The sequence below is a fragment of the Uranotaenia lowii genome, chromosome 3, assembly GCF_029784155.1.
Source record: "Uranotaenia lowii strain MFRU-FL chromosome 3, ASM2978415v1, whole genome shotgun sequence".
Lineage (NCBI taxonomy): Eukaryota > Metazoa > Arthropoda > Insecta > Diptera > Culicidae > Uranotaenia > Uranotaenia lowii.
Window position 1 is genome coordinate 337,012,962 of NC_073693.1, and position 17,746 is coordinate 337,030,707.

The window sequence follows — 17,746 nt, forward strand, 5'->3', positions numbered from 1 at the left end:
AGAATCCATATCCTGAGCGAAGTGAATCACACCAATACATTCATAATGGAAACGTCAAAATCCAAGAAAAGTGAAGTGCTAGTTTGTTTTGTTTTCAAGCATATTCTAGCAAAAATAAGGTACGTACGAATTTTATTTAAATGTCCGATGTTTTCATGATTCACTTTTGTCTAATGTATACAATTTTCAATGTATCCAATTTTAACAGCTTGATGAAAAAGAAACGGGAAGGATCCTTGTTCCAATCGTCGGTGGCAATCACAGCGGAGCAACGACAGCCTCCTCACCGGCCCAAGTGGTGGTGTCCTCCAGTACACGGTTCCTGCGGTTTCAGATCCTTGACGGTCGGAGCGGTCTCCAGGGCAGCCTGTTCCTTTTCGGCCTTCTCCGGATCACGGTAGAAGAATAGATCCGGCTTGACGTCCCATCGGTCTTGGGTGATCGTTCCGCACAGACGCAGCACTTCGCGGGCCCACAGCCACCGCATCAGACCGATCAAGTGCGGAGCCTTGGTGTTGCACAATGTTGACGAACTTCAGCAGTGAATCGGTGTTGCAGCAAGTGTTGGTGTACGAACCTCCGATGACGGGCTGGTGTTTGATTTTGAAAGTGGCCGGCTGGATTTGATTGGTGAACTTCAGCAGCGCATGCTGTCTGAATGGATGCGACGAGATGGCGAACACCTCTCCGGGCTACTCTATGCTGGCGATGCACCGGGCAGCCAAGGAGCAGCTTCTCCCACGTGTGACCCAGGTTGATGATGTGCACACCATCCGGGTGTCGCTTGAACACTTGCGATTCCATTTGGAAATTAACATAATATGTGCTGCCGATGTAAATAGTGGCCACCAACATCACTTTACATCCTCCTCCTTCAGCGCCAGTAAAGTGAAAATTGATCACTCTAAAAGAATAACCAGGTAAGTATTTTTTCTTCAATGTCTTGCTTAAAATTTTTTTTACACATTCGTCGCCACGGCACCCGTGATGGTTTTACTTCATAAGGCGCTTCGTAGCTCAGTAAGCGTTTTTGAAAAAACGAGTAAAAGTGCATTGCTAATATTCTGTATGCTAACAAAAGAATTAACTTTCCTAGCTCGAATTTAATATTAGAATCAATCAAACTATAATCAATGCACAAATAGATGATTTATAGGTTACAGGACAGTGGTAATGGCGAAAAATATTTGCTACCAAATTTCAATATAGAGCTCATAAATTTTAAACCTTACCCAAAAATAATGTTGATTCTCGCAAAAAATAAAATGGTTATACCTAACTGATTTAATTTAGTGAACCCACTTTTATTTGACCTTGTGGTAAACCATTAATTTTGAATTTAACCTAGCACAATTAACTTATTCGAATTGCACTTGGTGACGGACGTGTTTGATAAGCAGATAAAAATCCTTCTTATATAATTACGATATATATATTTTTTAAATTTTAGATGAGAAAGAAGTCCAACATCGAACAACCAGAGGTTTCCAAGAGACCAATATATGTTCCCTGCAGTTCCCTGGCAGAAGATGGAGTTTGTAAACTGTATCGTTTTATAAAACATCAAATCTGGAAATGCAGAACAATGTATCCTGCACACGACTGAACAATGGAAAAACACTACAATCAACGGTAAAAAATTTATTTTATATTTTTGATTATGAACCAGAAAAGAATTTTTTTTATAATCAATATCATTTAGATCAATGTTATTATTCAGTAAATCCTTCGATATGTTATTGCAAGTTTCATTTCAGACTCAATAAGGATCAGCTGGTAGACGCTATACGATGGATCAACAAGCCAAATAGATCACACATGTAATCCAAACTGTCCAAAAATAAATCCACTTTATCTGAGGAATGAAACTGTAGTACGTTTGAGAGCGTTGCGTAAAATGGGATGGACTAATATGGCAAGAGACCATGCGAAAATCTGTTTTGAGCCTATGTAAGTTCGCAGACAATATTATTCATACTTATTATGTTTAGCTACAGTAAAGAAACAAAAATACATGAACGTAATATTTTGAACAAAAATAAATCTTAGCAAGTTAAATTTATAGGATACGTATAGGTGCAAAAATTCTAGGCTAACATTTGAAGCTGATTTAAATGATATGTTAAAAGTAATGCCTTTTAAATTTTCAAATTAGTTTTGCCATCATTTTTCAATGTGCCTTTAGTTTAGGCACTTAATCATATTTATAGTCTAAAATTTTATCGCTTCATCAGATATGAATGTTCCAGTTGAGGATCCCAATTTTATTTCGAATACAAGTTATGTCATTCTATTTACCAAGGGTTCTGAGTCCAATTTATTATTTTTCATGAAAAATCATATTAAATTTAGTAGTTATGTTTAGAAAATAAAACTACTTAAAAACGGACTAATTTTCGAAATATCATCAGCAGCTACAGCAATATTTGTAAGAGTATTTCATTAACAACCATGATGCAATTATTTATAACATAAAAAACAAATCACAATTAAAAATGTTAAGTGCTCTATATGTTTCAAAATAGACAGTACCGAATCGATTCGTAAAATTATTCGTTTGACGGTTTTAGTCAATAAAATTGCTTCGATGAGTCAAAACTTAACGTCCAGAAAATTATTTCTCGAGGTTTTCCATGACTAACGTTATAATCATTAGCTTTAAAAAATTAGTTGTAAACTCTTTGAGGGTAGTCGTTGGAACAATTACAACTTTGTTAACTTATTATTTTTAAACACAAGAAGAAAATTTGGTTTCAGTTTGTTAAATTCACGAAAAAGAAAAACAACATATATCAAAGTAACTTTTATTACAAGCTTATAATTGGTGTAGTAGAAGTAAATTATGATAGATACTTTAAATACTTACGAAGTGATATCAAGCATTTATCTTAAGAGTATGGTTTTGGCTAATAAAATCTCGTAACAGTATTTGATTATTTATTTCTAGAACGCATGCCTCATTTACAACAAAAATGTAAATTTTAAGACAACCTAATTTTACGTCACAAACGATGCTTCTTTTTTTGTGCATTCAATATGACACAAAATTATATCACTGAAAATGTAATTTTATGTGTGTCAAATGTGATGCTTCGGATTTGTGCATCTTATTTGACATAAATTTACATTTCAATCAGTTCAAATTTATGTCTTCGTCATCCAAAATTTAGGTCTTCAAGCGTTTCTGGCTTCGATCTATTATGTCTATGATGTAAATTTATGTCAAATATGACGCTTCAATTTTGTGCATCCTATTTGACCTAAACTTACACCAAAAATTTAATAGTGTGTATTTTAAGTAAATTTCAAATAAAAATTCAAATATCCGAACGATTACAAGACAAAGAACCAACTTTTGGAAGATGCAAGTTAATTCACGTTTTGTATTCTTGATTTTATTGAATTTTTCGATAAAAAAAAACTTGATTAATAGGTTTTATGCAACAATATGGTATGGAATTTGGTTGCATACAAGCTTTCGTGCAATTTATTCCAATTTATTTGTTTTTCGCATTATTTTTTATTGTCCCCCCCCCCCTCCCTCGCGATGTTCCAACTCCGAGTGACAAAAGAAGGATTTGAAATTTGTTCCGGCCTTATAAGTATTTAAAATAAAAACTTTTCCAAATCTGTCCACGTGGACATCCGGGGAGGGGGGTAGGGGTTTGCACAATGTCCACGCTTGTCCACGGAGGGGAAGGAGGGGGTCAAAAATCTAATTTTTCTGTCCACGTGGTATCTGAACGGCCCCTGAAATCAAAGAGGAAGTATTGATTGACTGAAATTTATGCAAAGTTTGATATTTGGCTAACTATGTATGTGTATGTATGTGTATGTATAATCCATCCAACGACCCCCTGAGCTGGCAGGTATGTTATGCAAAAGAGCCAATGTTATTCCACTTGATTAACATGGGTTATGGGATTATGATTAGACTTTCACTCTTTTATTTCAGTACACATCCAGATACTTAATAAATTTAAGCGTGCGCTTATATTAAGTTAGTATCCTAATTTGTACAATAAAAGATTGACTCGTATTTATTAAATTTTTTCTTCTTTGTTTTTTATGAATGAATCAGACGTATCTTACCATTGATTTTCTTACTTTTCCTTCTATATAGGATATATATAGGATTTAGGCACTCCTCAAGCGGCTTGACCAATGGAGTGTTAAAGAAATCATGTAAATAGTACACTTATAAATAAATAAACCATTCAATTCAATTCAATTCTTTGTTCCTTTGGCGGCATCCATAAATTACGTAACGCAAAAATTACACTTTTTTGACCCCCTCCCCCCCGTATGTCACAAATTGTAATGATTCGGCGTACCCCCCTATGAAAATTACGTAACGCTGATAATTACCCCCCCCCCCCCCCCCCATCTTCTCATGGTTTTGAATACTGAATTTCGAAGGTAAAAAAATATTTCAACATAAATTTTTTAACGTTCTTCAAAACGGAATTAATATATCTATTAATAAATATCTATCCAAATCGCTTCTTAGTGATGATAACTCTCTCATAAAATAAATTGATAGTCTTGTTATGAGTTGCGCTTTGCTTATAAACTGATGATCTACCTTGTTTACTTTAATTTGTTCAAGAAGTCTAACTTGCTATGCGAAATATATTCCACTAAGTATTGTTCGTCGCAAGAATCAAAATTGCATTTTTTTTTGAATAAATTGGGAAAAAATAGTAAAATTTACGTCTTAAGGTTGAATTGAGTTCTAGGGGGTAAATGTACCCAAATGTATATAGGGGTTTTTTTCAACGGTTATTTCACGGATATTTAATACATCTTTCAAGAAATCTTTTTCAGAATCTTTAAAGAGAAAAGATTACAAACCAGTTTAAACCATAATGAAGCTTACAAATTTTAAACTGATTTTGGTTTGCATATCATTCTGCCAAAATTGCATGACATAAAAAAGCTGCGATTTAACTGAAATTTTTAAGGAAAAAAACGTTACGTAACGATGAGCATACCTCCCCCCTCCCCTATGTCACAATTCGTAACGTTCGAGCTAACCCCCTCCCCCCCCTAGGAGCGTTACGTAATTTATGGATGCCCCCTTTGTTATCATGATATTCGGTTAACTAACACCCGAATAAACGAACATTTTGTGGCGGAAGGATATGTTAATTGACTTATAATTGTGGGGGGACTGCAAATAAAATAAACTTGAAAATTTCTTTTCAAAGCAGGCGATGTGAAGAACATTTGCACTTTTTCACCAAAGGATGTATAAATTTTTTTCAAAACAAACTAGAAGGAATTGAAATTCAACGTGAATGATTATATGTTTTAAAATGTTTTTTGGTGATTCATATTTTCTGTTTCCAATTTTAGTTTTAAAAATGGAGAGCGTTTCTATGTGGTTGTACATCAAGGTTTATCCCAATCCAGGCGCGGTCCTATGGGGGGGGTGATCGGGGTGATCACCCCCCCCCCCCCCCAAGCGGCAAAAAACCGTTATAAAATAACCGTAAATGCTCGAATTTCTATAAAAACTTTGAACTTCCCTTAGTAGATGTGCCTTTGAATTTTCCAAAATTTTTCACTCCGTGGGGGTGTTTAATCAACGAAAAAGTTTGTTTATCACTTAAAGGCTCAAGATTGAAGAAAAGTCGGTTTATCAAACTCAAGCAGCTGTAACTCGCAATGCTCTGGACCGAATTCTACCAATCAACTTCTGTTGAATTACCTTTACCATGCAGTTTCTTTCTTTTTCGGTCAGATAGAACAGAACAAAAAAAAATTACTCGAAAAATACCCTTGGCTTTAAGTGTTAAATTGCCTTATTAGTAAGATCATCTGTATCCGTGGTCCAAACAGCCGGTTTAGACCCAAATTCCGACCCGAGCAACCGCATTTGTGATCCATTATACCAGTTTCAACTCAACTTTTTTTAGAGCTGGTATAAGGATTGATCCAAAACTTTGCTGGTATAAGATTTGGATCCAATTTGACGCAGTTCTAAACCGTTTGACAGTTAATGGAACACGAGTGCAGTTGCCAGTTTTTTCATTGGATCGGATCTAATTTCTTTGGTTCAATTCTTGTATAAATTAGACCCAAGAATAGACCACGAATACAGATGCCCTAAGAAATTTAAATTGTAGTCAACTTCTCCATTGGAGTGATCAGTTTTCCAGTAGGCGCTTAAGAAACGTGTGACTTTAATTGACAGTCTTGGGTACCTTCTAATCTTTCTCTTTGACACCAATATTTCACCAAATAAATTCAATCGTAATATACAACATGTTGATACCGCATGAAATCCATTTTGAAGAATGATTTGGCAACAGAAAGTTCCTCATTAGGATTTTTCTTTGTAGTTCAAAATATCTTAAAAACCGAAGGAATCTGGACAAAATGTTACAATAAAACTTAACTTCAAGAATAAAAAGCTAAGACGAATCTAAAGTTCAAATATTTATAAATTAGAACTTCCAATTCTGTATTTTGTCTTTTATTTACAGTTGGTTTATTGACAATTTTAAATTTTTACAAAGTTATGTCTAACATAGGGTTACCAGATCCCGCAACACCAAAAAGAGTACATCCAGATCATTTACCCGAAAAGTCAGGAGAAACGATATAACAACGGTTTTTGAAGCTTCCAGCCATCAGGTTGATACCAGATTCATTTTTATATCGATCTTTGCTCCCGGATGGTATGCAAAACAGAAGAAAATGATATACACATTCACACACAAAACTTTCGGGGCTCCACTTAGCAAAATTTCGCTGTTACTTTCCGTTAGCAAAAATATTTTTTTACTGTTCAGTTAGCAAAAAGCTACATTTACTTGATTTTAGTAATAAAAAAGGTCATTTTACTAGATTTTAGTAAAACGAAGGTTTTTCAGCCGCTTTGTTCACAGACAGCAGCCGCCGCGCCAGTTGGGAGAAAAACAAAAAGCTGTCGCGATTAAGTGCGGTTCCGGATGTTCGTTGGTGGTGGTTCTTGTGGTGGCCAACTCCACGACTAAATGGTATCTGAATCGACACCGGATGCTTACAGGTAAGGTCCGATCTTAAAATGTTTAGATTGTCCAATTTTTAAATTTCAAATTTGTGTGTTTGTTTTTTTTCTACCAGGTTAAAACTGCAACACGAAACCCGCAACAGTCCGGCAATAAAGAAGGAGCACAACTGGAAACAAGCTGCATCCGGCAAACACCCCGGTGCTTTCTTTATTGAAGATGGCATGGGATTTCGCCAGCCAGTAGGTGCGTTCCCAGGATCGGAATTTCCGTTTTACAAAAAGTGTGATTTTTTTTTATGTTAAAAATAAATTATAAGTGAATGAAATTTGTGTATTCTACTCAATAATCAAACATTCCCCTGATTCTCCAGAGAAAAAATAACAGAACATGAAATTACGGATCCGGGCAATCTTTTTCTCCGGTTTTTGCTAAAAATATGAGTAAAAACAGCGGCGGCTAACTTTTTTTCTCGTTTACTAAAATTTCAGTTAAAAAATATTGCTAAATTGATTGCTAAGTTTCTAGCTGGTCAAATTTGAGCAAAATTTTGCTAAATTCCGGCCTCGAAAATTTTGTGTGCAGTATTATCTGAGGAGGCCCCAACTACCTCGAGTAAGCGGGGTTCAACTGTAATTGGAAACCGAGATATTTCCATTCAATCGAATCCTGTTAATTTGTCGAGGTAATTCCAAAGTAGGATTATTCGAAAATATAGAAGTACACACAAAATTTCTGAGGCCGGAATTTAGCAAAATTTTGCTCAAATTTGACCAGCTAGAAACTTAGCAATCAATTTAGCAATTTTTTTTTACTAAAATTTCAGCAAACGAGAGGAAAAGTTAGCCGCCGCAATTTTTACTCAAATTTTTAGCAAAAACCGGAGAAAAAGATGGCTGGGACCCGTAATTTCATGTTTTGTTATTTTTTCTTTGGAAAATCAGGGGAATATTTGATTATTGAATAGAATACACAAATTACATTCACGTATAATTTAATTTTCACATTTTTTAATTTTTTTTCACACTTTTCGTTAAACGGAAGGTTCGATCCTGGGAACGCACCTACTGGCGAGCAAAATGCCATGCCATCTTCATCAAAGAAAGCACCGGGGTGTTTTCCGGATGCAGCTCGTTGAAATTCCAGTTGTGGTCCTTCTTCATTGCCGGACTGTTGCGGGTTTCGTGTTGCACTTTCAACCTGGTAGGAAAAAAACAAACACACAAATTTCAAATTAAAATATTGGAGAATCAAAACACTTTAAGATTGGACCTTACCTGTAAGCATCCGGTGTCGATTTAGCTACCGTTTCTTCGTGAAGTTGCCCACCAACAAGAACCACCACCAACGAACATCCGGAACCGCACTTAATCGCGACAGCTTTTTAATTTTCTCCCAACTGGCGCGGCGGCTGGAGTCTGTGAACATAGCGGCTGAAAAACCTTCGTTTTACTAAAATCAAGTAAAATGACCTTTTTCATTACTAAAATCAAGTAAATTTAGCTTTTTGCTAACTCAAAAGTAAAAAAATATTTTTGCTAACGGAAAGTAACAGTGAAATTTTGCTAAGTGGAGCCCCGAAAGTTTTGTGTGTATTTAGGTGTAATGCTGACAAACCACAAAAAAACATTATAAAACAATTCAATTCAAAAAGAGCTTTTTTTTTATTGACGCTTTACTTAACAATCATTATTTGAGATTAGACACGGTGGTAAAGAGTCAAACAAAAAAATATTTGAGATTTGTGCGCATTTTAGCATATTACTTAAATTGTGTATGTATTGACTACTGTTTGCATACTCAAAGGCGCTTATCGAGCTGGCTTTATTACGACTAAAAATGCATGTTAATGAAAACAAGATGTTAAAGTAATTTGTTGTAAGTCGTATTCCTTTCGTTGTTTTAGCATAAGAAATAATCTCATAAAATGGAGGAAATACGTAGATTTTTCAGATCAAATCTCTTTTAACAAAAAAAAAAAAGAGTACATTTGATGAAATTTCACAAAAAGAAGAGTACGCCCATTTCTCGACCGAAAAAGAGTACATGTACTCTTAAAAGAGTACGTATGGTAACCCTAGCTAACACATTCCAAATTCCAATGCAGTACTATTCTCACTTGCGTTTATAAGGAATTCATAATTAGATTGCAAAATAACAATTGAGTTTTTGAATCACAGTAATGATTCTCTTGCATAAATTCATCTCTCCCTCGATTTTACATCATTCAAATATGAACTATGAAACTTAAAACTAACCTATATTAAGAAATTTCGAAAAAAAATAGATCCAATTTAATTTAATTTGGTTTGATATCTGTCACATCAAGCATTCTTATAAAGAATGACTAAAAAGATTCAAGAAGATACTACCAAACAGAAACTGAATATGAAAATTTTAAATGTTAACAGTTAGAGTGTAAGTTTTTAAAACCTTTTAAAGATTTCAAAATTCAAGTTTACCCTTCATTTCTTGATTTTTTATTTTTCCTTAAAAATCATTTTAAACAGTTGGAAATAATGAGTACATAAAAAAAAAATTGAAATAAAATACGATTTTTCCCTTTTTCCACACATTAATTGTTGCAAATTTGTTACTTTATGGAACGAAGTCCCCTATAAGTTTTAAGAGACAAAAATGAATTTAAACTATTTATAAAAGCTTATTTAGGGATACTGAATGCAAATTTCTATTTTTTCATCTGCTTTGTTTTCCGGTATAACTTTTGAAAATACAATGTTAAAATTCATTGAAAAAATTTGTGCACTTTTAACCAAAAGTGTACAGTATCAAGAGTGTTCCAGTATCTTGGTAACCAGATAGCACCTGTTGATGGTACCAAGAAAAACATCGAAACCCGGATCAGAAAAGACCGATTTGCATTTGCGATTCTCCGGAACATCTGGCGGTCACGCCAGATCTCTCTACGAACAAAAATCTGAAACGTCAAACGTCAAATCCGTATTGCTTCAGGGGCCCGAAACTTGATGTACATATGCGGTAACGACGCGGAAACTACAATTATTTGTAAATCGCTGCCTACGGAATATCATCGGCGCTTGGTGGTCTGGCAACCGGATCTCAAACGTGGAACTTCATCGCCGATGTCATCAAAATGCGCTAAAAATCGAGATTCGGAAACCTAAGTAGAGATGGATTGCTGCTGCGAAGAGATGAGTACGAGATTTGCTGAGAGACGCTTGACTGGAATACAGATGGGCATCGAAGAGGCAGGCCCAAAAGCTCGTGGCGTAGTAGTCTACCCGTTGAAAATACGAAAAGTTCGAGAAATATTGGAGCATTTCTAAAAACACACAAAATATTGCAAATTTTTTAGAACTAACGCTACGAGAACTTATGAGCGTTTGCTTTCCAGATGTCCTACTTTTCGACCTTTTGTCCTATTGTCCAACTTTTGACAGTACTATCAAAATTCATTGGTCAATTGGGGATTGGGGATTGGGGACGTCTTTACGTTCTGGAAGAAAAGCGTCAGGAATGAGCAGTAAATTTATCGTACGCATGATCGACTGTAATTCTGACCTTGGTAAATTTCGGTCACGTGTTGATTTGCTCGACTCCTGTTATGGCAAAAAGCGGGAAATTAACAAAATTAGAAATCCAATAATCTTGAGCACGAGTCTTTGATTAGCTCGGAAAACAACAACAATCAGTAATCCACCATAAGCCTCAGCACCTATGTATGTCAGTAACAGTAATTGGTTGCGGTTGATTCCTTGATCGTCTCCATTCCGTGTCCCATCATTCGTAGAGTATATTTTTTAGATTAAATCGGCATTAGAATAGGACACTATAGCAATGGTCAACGGCTTGGGAACATGGGATGCAAGATGAACAGAAATGTATGATAAACGGTGCCCGTGACACTTGACTCGGAATTGAAATCAATTAACGAGGGAACGATCTAAAGTTCGACGTTTCCCCTTGTTCGGCGAACGGAATGAGAAAGATTGATTAAACCTACTAACATACAGAATTTGATTGTTCTAAGAATTTTATATCCAAATGGAAATAAATCATAGAGAGTTAAATTACTCTATTTTCAAGGTTGCATATTCACAGCAGAACACGCCATACACCCTCATCAGTTTATTGACCGTGGTTTTGCTCTATTAATAGTGACCTTGGGGTTTTCCAGCGTAAAAAGGAAACATTCGACATTATCTAAAGCTCGTGGGACGGACGCACCTCCGGAAATATCGACTGGGCACTGAGCGCTCTGAAATGGAGAAATTAGGAAAAAATCTTCCATTTTCGACTTTCAACAGTCAATCAGCATGCACGCTGGAGGATTAGATGGATATTATTTACCATCAGCAGGTACCGTAAACTGGGGGATCACTTTTTTTTATTCATTTTTGAATATTTTGAAAGAGGTTTCTTTTTCTTAATATCTAAAAGCTTTAAACCCTTACTGAGGTGAGGAGTATTAAACATGATCATTAGACTGCCCCAAATTTGTATGGGAAATTCAAAACCTGTGAAATGTTATACGCTGCAGGCTAAAATTGATCCTAGGCCTAGTACTAGGTCTCATGCCAAATTTGGGCCAGATCGGATCACGGGAAGGGGTCGCTCAACGAGCCTCAAGTTTGTATGGGATTTTGAGACATTTTGTTCGGGAGAAACATGAAAAACAAGTTTTTCAGCAATAACTTTGGTTCCCGTCGGCCGATTTCTTTCAAAAACGGGTTTTCTTAAAGCCTAAATTATGAAAAACATTTCATCCCAAGACTGCATATCGATAAGAGTTAAGACAAAAAAGTTATTAGGCTTCCAAAATGGGCAAACTTTTTTAAGGATGGTATTCATCACTGCTAATGAGTCGGGGTGGTCGAACTTATTGACGCCTCATTAGCAGTGATGAATACCACCGTAAAAAAAGTTAGCCCATTTTGGAAGTCCAATAACTTTTTTGTCTTAACTCTTATCGATATGCAGTCTTGGGATGAAATGTTTTTCATAATTTAGGCTTTAAGAAAACCCGTTTTTGAAAGAAATCGGCCGACGGGAACCAAAGTTATTGATGAAAAACTGGTTTTTCATGTTTCTCCCGAACAAAATGTCTCAAAATCCCATACAAACTTGAGGCTCGTTGAGCGACCCCTTCCCGTGATCCGATCTGGCCCAAATTTGGCATGAGATCTTGTACTAGCCCTAGGATCAATTTTAGCCTGCAGCGCATAACTTTTTCAAAAGTCGGGTCATTTGGGGCACTCTAATGATCATTGATTGCAGTAAATTCAATCGACATTGGTGATTATAGTTAAATGTTTGTTACAAAACCAGATCTCGAGTTTCGGGGTAACTTTGATCACCAAGGTTTTTACGTATCTCAACATCTTCAAATTTATTGTTTTGAAGCCATTCAGCACAGAAGTCTCAAAACATCGATAACAGTAATTTATTGTTTGGACGCAATTGAAGGATTCAATTTTTTTTTCAAAAACAAAAATGCTCAAAAGATGGACAATGTTGTTGCATACATTTAGGGGCAAAAATTATAAACATTTCCCAATATTTTTTGGCCTTAAAAACAAGCAAATTTTTTCTGTCATGCAACTCCCTACGTCCTCGTACTGTTCTCATGTTCTTTTTTTTCTTCAAACTGAACCATTTCAAAGGGTTTTTAGCTATTTTTTCTATACGGGCTTTTTCGTGGGAAATGACCGTTTTTTTAATATCCAGAAATTATCATCAAATTACCATAAAAATAACACTTAAACTGAAACTAAAGAAATAAAAAAGTTGAACTTTCGCATAAAACAACCCATTTGCTCCTAAATGCTCAAATTTGATCAGGAAAGATGTGTGTTAGTGAGTCATCAAAAAACCAGATATTTTATGATTTTAAAATTATATTTTGAGTATTGTTAAAAATATCCTAGTAAAAACGAAATTTAGCTCATTTGTAACTCAATTTACAGACTTTCAAACGTAGTCATCAGTTTTCAGATATTTCAACTTTATACATAGAAAATGATGATTATCTGATGAAAATCATGTTGATCAAAGTTACCCCGCTGATCAAAGTTCCCCCAGTTTACGGTACTACATATTTTAGTCTTGACTTGGACTTGAACTTGGACTTGAACTTGGACTTGGACTTGGGACTTGGGACTTGGGACTTGGGACTTGGGACTTGGGACTTGGGACTTGGGACTTGGGACTTGGGACTTGGGACTTGGGACTTGGGACTTGGGACTTGGGACTTGGGACTTGGGACTTGACACTTGGGACTTGACACTTGGGACTTGGGACTTGGGACTTGGGACTTGGGACTTGGGACTTGGGATTGGGACTTGGGACTTGGGACTTGGGACTTGGGACTTGGGACTTGGGACTTGGGACTTGGGACTTGGGACTTGGGACTTGGGACTTGGGACTTGGGACTTGGGACTTGGGACTTGGGACTTGGGACTTGGGACTTGGGACTTGGGACTTGGGACTTGGGACTTGGGACTTGGGACTTGGGACTTGGGACTTGGGACTTGGGACTTGGGACTTGGGACTTGGGACTTGGGACTTGGGACTTGGGACTTGACACTTGACACTTGGGACTTGGGACTTGGGACTTGGGACTTGGGACTTGGGACTTGGGACATGGGACTTGGGACTTGGGACTTGGGACTTGGGACTTGGGACTTGGGACTTGGGACTTGGGACTTGGGACTTGGGACTTGGGACTTGGGACTTGGGACTTGGGACTTGGGACTTGGGACTTGGGACTTGGGACTTGGGACTTGGGACTTGGACTTGGACTTGGACTTGGACTTGGGACTTGGGACTTGGGACTTGGGACTTGAGAAATGGGACTTGGGACTTGGGACTTGGGACTTGGGACTTGGACTTGGGACTTGGGACTTGGACTTGGGACTTGGACTTGGACTTGGACTTGGACTTGGACTTGGACTTGGACTTGGACTTGGACTTGGACTTGGACTTGGACTTGGACTTGGATTTGGACTTGGACTTGGACTTGGACTTGGACTTGGACTTGGACTTGGACTTGGACTTGGACTTGGACTTGGACTTGGACTTGGACTTGGACTTGGACTTGGACTTGGACTTGGACTTGGACTTGGACTTGGACTTGGACTTGGACTTGGACTTGGACTTGGACTTGGACTTGGACTTGGACTTGGACTTGGACTTGGACTTGGACTTGGACTTGGACTTGGACTTGGACTTGGACTTGGACTTGGACTTGGACTTGGACTTGGACTTGGACTTGGACTTGGACTTGGACTTGGACTTGGACTTGGACTTGGACTTGGACTTGGACTTGGACTTGGACTTGGACTTGGACTTGGACTTGGACTTGGACTTGGACTTGGACTTGGACTTGGACTTGGACTTGGACTTGACATGACATGATTTTTTGCATCTAAAAAAATGGAATATTCGGTTACTCTCTGTTATTAAAAACTCGATTAAAAAAAAATTTTAGGAATCTATTTTGGGTTGTTTTTGACGATTTTTGCAGCTCCAATGCTCTCCGTGCATTTAAGATTTTTGTTTTCATTTTGCATCGAACCTACCCAGAAGCGTGGGTTTTGGGTATCATATTACATCATTTTCTGGGGCTAGTGTCTACGAATGCTTCCCATTACTTATAGGTTGCTCGTCTAGCTGGCCACACAAATCCTGTTAATGTTTGGCCTCCCCCTTGGGTGGGTTTTAATATGTAAGGAATTTTTGTCACTGTGCAATGCTTCCTGTCTCTGACTCTGGACTGCGGAAGGTCGCGAAGCTAAATCAGTCCAAAGGGACTAAGTCCAAACTACCCTAAGAATGGATACGCAAGGAAGTCCCACAACTATTTGTCGTTTTGTGGCTGGGCTGGACATTCCCCCAGACTTTGGTTGTTTACGAAGGTACGAGAAACTGATGCAATACTGCCACCCTGTTGCTGTCGAATGGGCTGATGTGGCATGCGAGTTATGCTACGTAGATTACCTTCTGCCGGAATTCGGTTTTGGGACTTGGTTAACATAAAACACGTGGTCCGGTTCGGATCTTTTGCACGTGTGGCACATGGAGCTCTCTCTTGGATTAGTTTTATTTTTGATCATTTTAATTCAATTACTACTTCTTGGTATTCCCAGATAGAGGAGCACGTGTTTCAATCAAAAAGCTTTCAGAACAAATGTCATTAAAAGTTCCAAGATAACATAAACTAGGTAATTAAGAAACAATTGTACAATATCTTTCAATCAACCAAACGATTCAATCCAAAAGCAAAACGAAAAAAGAAATTAGTCAATCATTTGCGGGATGCTAATTACTGGAAGCGCCTGGGAGCTACATAGTTATCTACCCTGCAGAAAAATACTATAATACTACCCGCTTGGTGAGATGACGGGAGCTGAGAGCCGTTTGACCTTCGTTATCAGCAGTTCAACAGGGGATTGATTCCATGAAAACCGAAAAGTTAATGTTTTGTGAAATTCGAAATTAATGGCTGACCTCCGAATGTGAACCAATAATTGCAACGTTAAGTGGGAGCATGGTTCAAGGCTAGAGAGTATTACTAGCAAACTATTTAATATTTCATGGAGTTGGTAAATATGACGGTCCCAGACTATTTACATGGTAATTTCTGACAATCTAAATATTGTGACTCTCAATTTATTATTCAATGCAAACATTTGGAAAAAAAAGAAACAATACACAATTTCACTAGAATTGTGCAAGTTACTACAGGGCATTCATCACAGGATGATATTGACAGAGTTTGTAAATAATTTAGTTGTCAGTGATGACTTGAAGGCATGAATTGAATACTGAAAATTCGGAAAAGTGACAATATAAATGATGTCAAAAAAGAATATTGAAAGTTGATATATTGACTGATGAATTTCATAGACTCCGTATCTTAATTAAAACTCTTATTCTAGAACGGAGTGTTATGATCCGCATATTGGGACCTTTTTCGTATTATCTAACGGGTTTGCGCCTGGGATCTTCAGATCTTCCCATCATGTTATTTTTTAATGACTACAAAATGATGATGACATTATTTCTCACATTTTAAGCTAGTTTTTATTAAAAGTTTTTGATTTTCATATAAATCTAATAAACCGTACAAACACGCAGAAAAATAAATTGTAGAAGCAGAAGCAATAATATTTGGGCCAAAAATAATAAAAATTTCGGTTGGGAAAATGCACAAATATATTTTTGGTAACCCTGACAAAAATTATCGATTTCATTTAAAATTATCGTTTCATCTATATATAAAAAAATGAATTTCTGTCTGTCTGTCTGTCTGTCTGTCTGTCTGTCTGTCTGTCTGTCTGTCTGTCTGTCTGTCTGTCTGTCTGTCTGTCTGTCTGTCTGTCTGTCTGTCTGTCTGTTCCCTATAGACTCGGAAACTACTGAACCGATTTGCGTGAAACTTGGCAGGTGGAGGTATTAGAGGTAGGGGAAGGTTCCTATTATGGTTTGAGACCCCTCCCTCTCTCATGAAGGGAGGGAGGGGCCTCCCCAACAAAAGATAATTTTTTGCAAAACTCAAGAACCCATCAAACAAATCTTATCAAATTTGGCATGGGATGGTATTTGGGAACGACGAATATTTCTATGAATATAAGGTACCCCTCCTTCCTCTCAGTGGGGTGATAGGAAGGGGGGAGGGGGGCTAACTTACAATTTTTCATATAACTCGAAAACTAATCAAGATATTTAAACCAAATTTGGCACGGGAAGGTATTTGGATACGAAAAATATTTCAATGATTATTTGAGACCCCTCCCTCTTTCCAGTTTAAAGAGGGAGGGGCCTCTTTCATTTTTTTTACATAACTCAAAAACTAATAAAGCAAATGGAACCAAATTTGGTATGGGAGGGTAGTTGGTTACGAAAAATATTTCTATGATTATTTGAGACCTCTCCCTCTTTCCATTAGGGAGATATAAAGGGGGGAGGGGGCCTCTTTTATAATTTTTTACATAACTCAAAAATTTTTATGAAAGTTTAATGGCATTGCGGTGAACTTGATACTACGAAAATTCTTGATAGAAGAATTAAAGATTGAAATTAAATGACGGATAGACAAAGCAGATGCTTAATAGAAGAAAATTGAAAGATGTTGAAAATGAGCCAAGAGCATATTTTATGGAAAGCTTCAAAGGTGCGTTCTAGACCCTTTGTCCCACATCAATTGAATGGCTGAGAGAAGTAATAGCGAGAGGCGCAATTACGTTCACCCATACATCCAACCCGATGGATTGGTAAAGCACGTGCTTCCCAATCGGACAAAAAGTCTAGACCGCATGGCTCTGGTGAAGCTTCCCTTTTGCTGAACCAGTTCAAGCGATGTGTTATTGGTTGTTTCGGATTCCGTTTTTTATCGGCAGCGCTACTTATTGTTTTCACGCAAGTACCGTAAACGTCCCTACTTTTGCCAACTATTTAATTATTTTGAACTGTATTTCGAAATATTTACCCCTCATTTAAACCCCCCAAAGCCAAATGATTTTATTCTTTTTAACGAATAGTCACCGTTGATTATTATTTTTATGAAAGTTTAATGGCATTGCGGTGAACTTGATTGGGAAGCACGTGCTTTACCAATCCATCGGGTTGGATGTATGGGTGAACGTAATTGCGCCTCTCGCTATTACTTCTCTCAGCCATTCAATTGATGTGGGACAAAGGGTCTAGAACGCACCTTTGAAGCTTTCCATAAAATATGCTCTTGGCTCATTTTCAACATCTTTCAA

General features: G+C 37.1%; 1 pseudogene; it reads right to left on the reverse strand.

Moving 5' to 3' along the window:
- Positions 1-212: 212 nt before the first annotated feature.
- LOC129757095 (40S ribosomal protein SA-like) lies at positions 213-972 on the reverse strand (annotated as a pseudogene).
- Positions 973-17,746: the final 16,774 nt, after the last annotated feature.